This window comes from Magnolia sinica, chromosome 7, assembly GCF_029962835.1.
Source record: "Magnolia sinica isolate HGM2019 chromosome 7, MsV1, whole genome shotgun sequence".
Classification (NCBI taxonomy): Eukaryota; Viridiplantae; Streptophyta; class Magnoliopsida; order Magnoliales; family Magnoliaceae; genus Magnolia; species Magnolia sinica.
Genome location: NC_080579.1, coordinates 61,737,765 through 61,748,612, shown reverse-complemented (window position 1 = coordinate 61,748,612; position 10,848 = coordinate 61,737,765).

Below are 10,848 nucleotides of genomic sequence, written 5' to 3'. Positions count from 1 at the left end.
TTTAGGTTTAGGAAATCGGGTTCAGGTTCGGGATCGGGTTTAGGTTTGGGTTTTCAAGTTTAGGTTTAGGTTTAGGTTTAAGTTAGGGAGTTGAGATTTGGATTAGGTGTAGGTTTAGGTTTAGGGATTTAAGAATACATTTAGGTTTTAGGTTTAGGTTTAGGTTATAGGTTATAGGTTAAGGTTATAGGTTTTGGTTACGGTTACGGTTTAGGTTTAGGTTATAAGCTATAGGATTAGGGAATTGAGAATAGGTTAAGGTTTAGGTTTAGGAAATCGGGTTCGGGTTTAGGTTTGGGTTTTCAAGTTTAGGTGTAGGTTTAGGTTAGGGAGTTGAGATTAGGATTAGGTGTAGGTTTAGGTTTAGGGATTTGAGAGTACATTTAGGTTTTAGGTTAAGGTTTAGGTTTTATGTTATAGGTTAAGGTTTAGTTTAAGGTTTAGGTTTAAGGTTTAGGTTAAGGTTAGGCTATAGGTTATAAGTTAAGGTTTTAGGTCATAGGTTTTGATTTAGGTTAAGGTTATAAGTTAAAGTTTAGGTTTAGGTTTAGGTTAAGGTTTATGTTTAGGTTATAAGCTATAGGTTTAGGGAATTGAGAATAGGTTAAGGTTTAGGTTTAGGAAATGGGGTTCGGGTTCGGGATCGGGTTTAAGTTTGGGTTTTCAAGTTTAGGCTTAGGTTTAGGTTAGGGAGTTGAGATTAAGATTAGGGATTTGAGAATACATTTATGTTTTTGGTTTAGGTTTAGGTTATAGGTTATAGGTTAAGGTTTAGGTTTTATGTTTAGGTTAAGGTTAGGTTATACGTTATAAGTTTAGTTTATAGGTTAAGGTTTTAGGTCATAGGTTTTGGTTTAGGTTAAGGCTATAGGTTTAGTTTAAGGTTTAGGTTTAGGTTTTGGTTAAGGTTTAGATTTAGGTTATAAGCTATTGGTTTTGGGAATTGAGAATAGGTTAAGGTTTAGGTTTAGGAAATCGGGTTCGCGTTCGGGATCGGGTTTTGGTTTGGGTTTTCAAGTTTAGATTTATGTTTAGGTTAGGGAGTTGAGATTAGGATTAGGTGTAGGTTTAGGTTTATGGATTTGAGAATACATTTAGGTTTTAGGTTTAGGTTTAGGTTTTAGGTCATAGGTTAAGGTTTAGGTTTTAGGTTTAGGTAAAGGTTAGGTTATAGGTTGTAGGTTATGGTTTTAGGTCATATGTTTTGGTTTATGTTAAGGTTGTAGGTTTAGGTTTATGTTTAAGTTAAGGTTTAGGTTTAGGTTTATGTTATAAGCTATAGGTTTAGGGAATTGAGAATGGGTTAAGGTTTAGGTTTAGGAAATTGGGTTCGGGTTCGGGATCGGGTTTAGTTTGGGTTTTCAAGTTTTGGTTTAGGTTTAGGTTAGGGAGTTGAGATTAGGATTATGTGTTGGTCTAGGTTAAGGGATTTGAGAATACATTTAGGTTTTAGGTTTAGGTTTTAGGTTATATGTTAAGGTTTAGGGTTTAGGTTTAGGTTAAGGTCTGGTTATAGGTTATAAGTTTAGGTTATGGGTTATAGGTTAAGGTTTTAGGTCATAGGTTTTAGGTTTAGGTTAAGGTTATAGGTTTAGGTTTAGGTTTAGGTTTAGGTTAACGTTAAGGTTTAGGTTATAAACTATAGGTTTGGGGAATTGAGTATAGGTTAAGGTTTAGGTTTAAGAAATCGGGTTTGGGTTCGGGATCGGGTTTAGGTTTGGGTTTTCTAGTTTAGGTTTAGGTTTAGGTAAGGGAGTTAAGATTAGGATTAGCTGTAGGTTGAGGTTTAGGGATTTGAGAATACATTTAGGTTATAGGTTTAGGTTTAGGTTTAGGTTATAGGTTTAGGTTAAGGTTTTGGTTTAGGTTATAAGCTATAGGTTTAGGGAATTGAGAGTAGGTTAAGGTTTAGGTTTAGGAAATCGGGTTCGGGTTCGGGATTGGGTTTAGGTTTAGGTTAGGGAGTTGAGATTAGGATTAGGTGTATGTTTAGTTTTAGGGATTTGAGAATACATTTAGGTTATAGGTTTAGGTTTAGGTTTAGGTTAAGGTTAGGTTATACATTATAAGTTTAGGTTATAGGATATAGGTTAAGGTTTTAGGTCATAAGTTTTGTTTTAGGTTAAGGTTATAGGTTTAGGTTAAGATTTAGGTTTAGGTTTAGCTTAAGGTTTAGGTTTAGGTAATAAGCTATAGGTTTAGGGAAATGAGAATAGGTCAAGGTTTAGATTTAGGAAATCGGGTTCGGGTTCGAGATCGGGTTTAGGTTTGGATTTTCAAATTTAGGTTTAGGTTTAGGTTTAGGTTAGGAAGTTAAGATTAGGATTAGGTGTAGGTTTAGGTTTAAGGATTTGAGAATACATTTAGGTTTTAGATTTAGGTTTAGGTTATAGGTTATAGGTTTAGGTTTAGGTTAAGGTTATAGGTTTAGGTTAAGGTTTAAGTTTAGGTTTAGGTTATAAGCTATAGGTTTAGGGAATTGAGAATATGTTAAGGTTTAGGTTTAGGAAATCGAGTTCGGGTTCAAGATCAGGTTTAGGTTTCCGTTTTCAAGTTTAGGTTTAGGTTGAGGTTTGGGAGTTGAGATTAGGATTAGGTGTAGGTTTAGGTTTAGGGATTTGAGAGTACATTTAGGTTTTAGCTTAAGGTTTAGGTTTTAGGTTATAAGCTAAGGTTTAGGTTTAAGGTTTAGGTTAAGGTTAGGTTATAGGTTATAAGTTTAGGTTATAGGTTATAGGTTAAGGTTTTAGGTCATAGGTTTTGATTTAGGTTAAGGTTATAGGTTTAGGTTTAGGTTAAAGTTTAGGTTTAGGTTTAGGTTTACGCTTAGGTTTAGGTTATAAGCTAAAAGTTTAGGTTTGGGTTTTCAAGTTTAGGTTTAGGTTTAGGTTAGGGAGTTGAGATTAGGATTAGGTGTAGGTTTAGGTTTAGGGATTTGAGAATAAAGTTAGGTTTTAGATTTAGGTTTAGGTTTTAGGTTTTAGGTTTAGGTTTTGGTTAAGGTTAAGGTTTTGGTTTAGGTTTAGGTTTAGGTTTAGGTTTATGTTAATTTTTAGGTATAGGTTGTAAGCCATAGGTTTAGGAAATTGTGAATAGGTTAAGGTTTAGGTTATAGGTTATAAGTTTAGGTTATAGGTTATAGGTTAAGGTTTTAGGGCATAGGTTTTGGTTTAGGTTAAGGTTATAGGTTTACGTTTAGGTTTAGGTTTAGGTTAAGGTTTAGGTTATAAGCTATAGGTTTAGGGAATTGAGAATAGGTTAAGGTTTAGGTTTAGGAAATTGGGTTCGGGTTCAGGATCGAGTTTAGGTCTGGATTTTCAAGTTTAGGTTTTAGGTTATTGGTTAAGGTATAGGTTTTAGGTTTAGGTTAAGTTTAGGTTATATGTTTTAAGTTTAGGTTATAGGTTATAGGTTAAGGTTTTAGGTCATAGGTCTAGGTTATAGGTTAGGGTTATAGGTTAAGATTTATGTTATATGTTAAGGTTTAGGTTTAGGTTTAGGTTTAAGTTATAGGTTTTGGGATTTGAGAATAGGTTTAGGTTAAGGTTATAAGTTTAAGTTTAGGAAATCGGGATCGGGTTCGGGTTCAGGCTTAGGTTTGGTTTTTCAAGTTTAGGTTTAGGTTTAGGTTAGGGAGTTGAGATTAGGATTAGGTGTAGGTTGAGGTTTAGGGATTTGAGAATGCGTTAATGTTTAGGTTTAGGAAATTGGGTTCGGGTTAGAGACCGGGTTTACCTTTGGGTTTTAGGTTTAGGTTTAGATTTAGGTTATAGGTTATAAGTGTAGGTTTAGGTTTAGATTTTAGGTTTAGGTTATAGGTTTAGGTTTAGTTTAATGTTTAAGTTTAGGTTATAGGTTTTGGGATTTGAGAATAGGTTTAGGTTATAAGAATAGGTTTAGGTTATAAGTTTATGTTTAGGTTTAGGTTTTATGTTTAGGTTAAGGTTATAGGTTTTGGTTAGGTTATAGGTTAAGGTTTAGGGAATTGAGTTTTGGTTATAGGTTATAGGTTAAGGTTTAGGTTATCGATTAAGGTTTAGGTTTAGGTTTAGGTTTTAGGTTTAGGTTTAGGTTTTAGGTTTTAGGTTAAGGTTTAGGTTTTAGGTTATAGGTTTAGGTCAAGGTTTTGGTTTAGTTTTAGTTTTAGGTTATAGGTTAAATAGGTTTAGGTTATAGGTTATAGGTTTAGGTTTAGGTTATAGGTTTAGGGATTTGAGAATAGGTTTATGTTATAGGTTTAGGTTTAGGTCTAGGTTTAGGTTATAGGTTAAGGGATTTGTGAATAGGTTTAGGTTATAGGTTTAGGTTTAGGTTAAGGTTATAGGTTTTGGTTTAGGTTAAGGTTATAGGTTTACGTTTAGGTTAGGTTATAGTTATAGGTTTTGGGATTTGAGAATAGGTTTAGGTTAGGTTATAGGTTAAGGTTTAGGGATATGAGTTTAGGTTATAGGTTCAGGTTATAGGTTATAGGTTTAGGTTAAGGTTTAGGTTATAGGTTTTGGGATTTGAGAATAGGTTTAGGTTATAAGTATAGGTTTAGGTTAGGTTGTAGGTTAAAGTTTAGGGAATTGAGTTTAGGGTATAGGTATAGGTTAAGGTTTAGGTTGTAGTTATAGGTTTTGGAATTTAAGAATAGGTTTAGGTTATAGGTTAATGGTGTGGTCCCTGTAAATACAGATATAAACACGGCCTGCTCCAATTGGCCAGGCCCTTCTAATGCTGTCCATAGAAAATGGACAGCTTCATCATGGTCATAACAGTGGTTCCCACCTTCCAGGGACCCCCGCTCAACCTCCGGATAGCTCCGACACACATCTAGGTCTGCTCCATTAATTTCGAGCAAATACATAAACACGGCCTGTCCAAATGGCTAGGCCTCTCCAATGCTGTCCATAGGAAATAGACAGCTTCATCATAGTCATAACAGCGGTTCCCACCTTCTAGGGACGCCCGCTCATCCGGATAGCTCTGACACACATCCGGGTCTACTCCATCAATTTTGAGCTAATACATTTAAAAACAACATAAATATATCTGAAAGCATCTGGATATTTAGGGAAGGCCTCTCATATTTGTATTGTTGGTTACTCATGCCTTTGTCTATAAGCCACAATTGACCAACAATTTCTATCGCTACCTGTACTCTGAAACCAACACAAATATAATTGGGAAACAATATAAGGAATAAGAAAAAATGAATTTACCTATACACATCATTAAATGTTTCCCTATAAGGAGGTGATATTATATCTTTGATAGCCACAACCTGTATGACAGAGAAAAAAGCAACCGATACAGTTTGTTACAATTCAAAGGAGAAAAAAGAATTGTGGCTGCATCGATATTCTAGTACATTACGAACGGCTTCCTATGTATCCAAAAGTCAGATTGGGATCAAGCCACTACGTAGTTCTTTTTAATTAACCAAGCTACTAAAGGTCACAAATTTCATATTTAAAAAAGTATCATTGAACGTCATCTCAAATCGTTTCTGGTTGGGATTTAAGAATAGGTTTAGGTTAAGGTTATAAGTTTAGGTAAAGGTTATAAGTTTAAGTTATAGGTTAAGGTTTAGGTTTAGGTTTAGGTTATAGGTTATAGGTTAAGGTTTAGGTTAGGTTTTAAGTTTAGGTTAAGGTTATAGGTTTAGGTTATAAGTGTAGGTTATAGGTTTAGGTTTAGGTTAGGTTATAGGTTAAGGTTTAGGGAATTGAGAATAGGTGTAGGTTTAGGTTTAGGAAACCAGGTTCGGGTTTGGGTTTAGGTTTAGCTTATAGGTTTTGGGATTTGAGAATAGGTTTAGGTTATAAGTATAGGTTTAGGTTAGGGTGTAGGTTAAGGTTTAGGGAATTAAGTTTAGGTTATAGGTATAGGTCTTGGGATTTGAGAATAGGTTTAGGTTTAAGAATTCGGGTTCGGGTTCGGGTTTATGTTCAGGTTTAGGTTATAGGTTTCAGTTTAGGTTATAGGTTTAGGTTATAGGTTATAGGTTTAGGTTAAGGTTTAGGTTGTAATTTAGGTTTAGGAATTCGGGTTCAGGTTCGGGTTTGGGTTTATGTTCAGGTTTAGGTTATAGGTTATAGGTTTTGGGATTTGAGAATAGATTTAGGTTATAAGTATAGGTTTAGGTTAGGGTATGGGTTATAGGTTTAGGGAATTGAGTTTAGGTTATAGGTTTAGGTTATAGTTTATAGGTTTAGGTTATAGGTTATAGGTTATAGATTAAGGTTTAGGGAATTGAGTTTAGGTTATAGGTTGTAGGTATAGGTTATAGGTTATAGCTTAGGTTATAGGTTAAGTTTTAGGTTTAGGTTATAGGTTTTGGGATTTGAGAATAGGTTTAGGTTAAGGTTATAAGTATAGGTTTAGGTTATAGGTTAAGGTTTAGGTTTATGTTATAAGTATAGGTTTTGGGATTTGAGAATAGGTTTAGGTTAAGGTTGAAGTTTAGGTTAAGGTTATAAGTATAGGTTTAGGTTATAATTATAGTTTTAGGTTATAGGTTAAGGTTATAAGTTTAGGTTTAGGTTATCGGTTAAGGTTTAGGTTTAGGTTATAAGTATAGGTTTTGGGATTTGAGAATAGGTTTAGGTTAAGGTTATAAGTTTAGGTTACGGTTATAAGTTTATGTAATGACCCGAAAAATTTTGTGCTAAGACCCGAGTACTACCTCTATTTTCCTTAAAAGTTATTTGTGGGTTAATTAGCGCTAAACTCGATTGCTTGTGAAATTAGCATCAATCACTTTAAATTTGATCTGCAGGACTCAAAACCTGTAGAATTGTTAGCGCTATGTTACTCTGAAATTAGGATTCAACGCTAAATGCAGTTGCTCTCGGGAATTTTTAGAAGCTTTGGATCGAACCTGGACCGCGCGCCGAAAGTCCGATAGCGATGATCTTAAACAGTTATGGTCACCATGTTGGACTTGACCATCACCTCAAAAATCAAGTCCAGATGATGTCCTGGGTTGATTTGATTGAGTCCGGAGTGAAGAGTGTGAGAACAGTGAGAAATTAAATATGATTTTATGAAATCTGAGTCGTGTCGCTTGCGCGACGATTTTAAGCAATGTAACCGTTGGATTCTGACCCAATTTCACCCTTGAATCAGGGAAGATGGCCCAGGCATGTCATAGTGCTTGTGGACCTGATCGAGTTTCGGTGACAGTTGAATTGAGTGTGGTCCACCACAGCTGATCTGTGAATCCGATCGGTACGAAAACTCAGCCTGAGCTAGATCCATGGTCAGTGAGCTTAAGTCCGACCGCACATGGAAAAACGACCACCGGAAGTGCTCTATTGGATCGAGAGAGGCCTGATTTGGTTATAACCTAAGTATACCTTGGCCCTGGGGTTATTTTCATCAATGTTAGGCCTATATAAAGACCTTAAAACCCTCACTCTCTTTTCCATGCGAATTTCCTAACCCTAGCTAAGAAAGAGAGGGGAAAAGAGAGAGAAGGTAAAAGAGAAGTTGGTGAATCATCTTAAGATTCTTCCCTATTACTCTACATCCTTAAACCATCACTTTTGAATTGTTATTCCGGAGATTCTAAGTTCCTTCTTGGGTAAGTTAATTAAACCCTAACCTGTGTTAGAGCTTAGAATAGTCTAAGTGTTGATGTATCTCATTTCTATTCTTGTCTTAGGTTCTCTAGTCGTCGTTGACGAAGACATATCGTCTGAATCAGTTCGGTGTGTGTTTTCTGGTTTAAGGTGCAGACTATATTCGTATAGGTTATGGTTTTCAAGGCTTTCAATGTCAGATAATGGCTTATTCTTGTTATGGATGCAATTTCACATGCCAAATGCTATGTTTATTTTGCGTTCCTGATATGTATGTGTTATATTGAGATTTGTGTATTCTATGTATATGTAGGAAGTATCGTATACGTATAAAATATGAACATGTGCTTGCCATGATTATTTATCGTGTACTTGTGCTAGATGTATGTGTGTCAACTCCTTGGCAAAAGGAATTATCCAAATGCGTGTATTCCAACATACGTCATGTATGTTGAACTATGTAGTCCAAGTGTTTGTAGAAATGTCTGAATGGTCTAAAGTGTAATATATTATCCTATTTGCGGGCATTGAGAAGCGATTCTTAACTCTCCTATTGGTGTGTATGATTTCTACATGTAAGTCACATTCTTTGTTGTTTAACTTCCAGTATTACTTATGTGTAAATCCATATTAAGTTGATATTCTTCAAATGCTCACATACTACATGATTTGAATTATTGTTCCATTACTGTTCTAAATTGTATATGCATATCTGTTATAATGGAATGTGTTTGGGACTATGAAATAGTCCAGGAAATTGGTAATCGGCCTTGAGTTCGTGGCTGAGGTTGCTTTCGCTACGAAGGATGTGATTTGACGAACCCGAGTCGTATTAGAGTTGTCAACAGTGGTTTGGCCACACGGAGTGTTTGCGCACTCTATGTCGTTCAACCCAACTTGCGCTCGTACTAGTTAAGTTCCTCAAGTAACCCGATTGTCCGATGTTTGTTCACCATGTATGGACGTTATTGTTTGAATCTAGGATACCAAACTTACTGATGAAATCCCGTTAACCATTGTACCTTGATCTGCTAAGACTCATGAGTCGGACATGGTGGTATGGGACACCATGGTCGAGCTGTCTGCCTACGCTGGGGTGACGAGCCTCCCTGTAGTGACTAGTGAGCAACCAAACTCGTGAGCCGATTATGGTGGTATGGGACACTATATTCGTGTTGTCGGCCTACATTGATTGGTGACGAGCCCTTTGTAGTGACCTCAAGCATACCTTGATACTGGATTAAGGCGATGAGCCTTAGAGTAGTAACGAAGGTATGATAGGCATGCATTGATTGGTGACGAGCCCTTTGCAGTGACCTAAAACCATATGATCGTATGAGATTGCCTAGGACTGACGACCCTAGAATGGATCACCGTGTGGAAATTAATATGAGGAAGGTACCTTAGCTTCCCAATCCTGCTGTATGAAAGGACTAATAATAACTTGGTAATCATGTTCATGCACCGCATCTGCATATGGGTGGAAGTCGTTGGCACTACGGGAGGATGTCATGCGTAACATAAGATGAAGACGCTGAGGGAGTAATGTGAGGGCATGCATCATTCTACATACATCCTTGCATTAACAAGAGTAATTAGGACATGTTTGATTGTACTGCCTTATCATTACTATTTGATTGATTTGATAATATATTAACTTTTGCGGTATTGTTCCACTGAGTTGATCACTCGCTCCCACGTTCTGGGGCAGTGTTTAAACACCAACCAGACTCTGTCTTAGATGCAAATGTTGATGTGACCCCTGAGGCAGAGCAGGAGTTCGAGGATGATGATGCCGCATTTTCTTTTATGCAGTTTTCAGGCGGGTTCTTGTGAGTCATGTCCTGATATGCGGGGATTCTGGATTTTCTTTTGGAATAGATAATGTCATTTGATGCTTGTATATTTGATTGCAACACTTGTAAGTATGACCTGGCATGTATACGTATTTTAGGGACTTGTACATGTACACATATATTTCTTTAAGTTTTCCGCTTGCGTCCTTCACTTATCCCTGAATTATGTTTGCAGTTTAGCTTAATCTATTCCATGTTTTATGTACTCTTACAGCCAACATACATCCATCATTAAATATGTTACATAAGTGATGTTTTGAAACTTGGGAGCTGAGTTATGCTCGACCCCCGAATTTCAGGGCATTACAGTTTAGGTCATAGGTTAAGGTTTAGGTTTAGGTTATAGAGGTTTTGGTTTAGGTTATAGGTTATAGGTTAAGGTTTAGGTTAGGTTTTAAGTTTAGGTTAAGGTTATAGGTTTAAGTTATAAGTGTAGGTTATAGGTTTAGGTTTAGGTTAGGTTATAGGTTAAGGTTTAGGGAATTGAGAATAGGTGTAGGTTTCGGTTTAGGAAATTGGGTTTGGGTTCAGGTTTAGGTTTGGGTTTTCAAGTTTAGGTTTAGGTTTAGGTTAAGGAGTTGAGATTAAGATTAGGTGTAGGTTTAGGTTTAGGGATTTGAGAATACATTTAGGTTTTAGGTTTAAGTTTAGGTTTTAGGTTTAGGTTTAGGTTTAGGTTATAGGTTTAGGATATAGGTTTAGGTTTAGGTTATAAGTGTAGGCTTAGCTTATAGGTTTAGGTTAGGTTATAGGTTTAGGTTATAGGTTACAGGTTTGGGTTATAAGTGTAGGTTATAGGTTTAGGTTTAGGTTATTATCTACTATTGAACCTAGTATTATCTACTACATACTAGTAACATATAACCAATATTGGGGCACCATACCATAAGCTACAAGAATTTCATGTCCCCCTAAACAAGGTATCCTCCATTGATAACATATATATATATATATATATATTATAAGTTTTTATTTTCATTTACATTCGCAAATACATTCATCATCCATCTAAGAAAATTGAAACAAGTACTGTCACTCTTTGAGGGAAGGGAAGGGACATGATATTTCAGTGACAGCTCACCTTGGCATTTATCTTCAAAAGAACATTTGTCAGGCATTGGTCATTGACTCTTTGAAGCGCAATGCATTGAATGACAATACCAAATTCTGGCAAGTTCTTTTTCTTTCATGGACCTTCAGAAATGACACAAATATCAGCTTGATCTAAAACTTTCATGGCCCTTAAATAGTTTAAAAGTGTGAAATTCTCTAGAATGAGAAACCAGAATGGAAAAGACTGAGTCAAGCTTCTCAAGCACATATGGAAGCCATCAAGGATGAAACTAGAACTTACATTCTCCACGGGACATCAAGGACATCATCAACAAATCCGAGCATAAACATGAAGCAGATTGATGCTAATG